Source organism: Myotis davidii, unplaced genomic scaffold, assembly GCF_000327345.1.
Source record: "Myotis davidii unplaced genomic scaffold, ASM32734v1 scaffold472, whole genome shotgun sequence".
In the NCBI taxonomy this organism is placed as follows: domain Eukaryota; kingdom Metazoa; phylum Chordata; class Mammalia; order Chiroptera; family Vespertilionidae; genus Myotis; species Myotis davidii.
The window spans coordinates 1,873,221-1,873,452 of record NW_006283774.1 but is presented as its reverse complement, the minus strand read 5'-3'; the positions used below and the strand labels follow the sequence as shown (position 1 = coordinate 1,873,452).

General features: G+C 63.8%; 1 protein-coding gene across 1 annotated transcript in view; it reads left to right on the top strand.

Annotated features, from left to right (window-relative positions):
* Window positions 1-232, top strand: part of COBL (cordon-bleu WH2 repeat protein) — an 86,497-nt gene that overhangs the window by 65,896 nt on the left and 20,369 nt on the right. The gene's annotated exons all lie outside the window — the stretch shown is intronic.

The following is a 232-nucleotide window of genomic DNA, read 5'->3' as shown; positions in this document are numbered from 1 at the left end:
CATGCTCAGCCGCCCCGACTCCCTCTAATGAAGAGTCTCCAACAAAAGCCAGGAAGGAAGTGGAGAAAGGGCCCATTGTGGCGCTCGCGCTGGGACGCCCTGCCTCGCGCCCTCGGAACAGCCCTCCTTTGTGCCTCTGCCCGCCTGGGAGCTTCTCTGGAACCTCTGTCCTGTGCTCGCGTGCTTGTGGGTCCCCAGTGCACCGGCCGCTCACACTTCCCCTCCTTCCTGT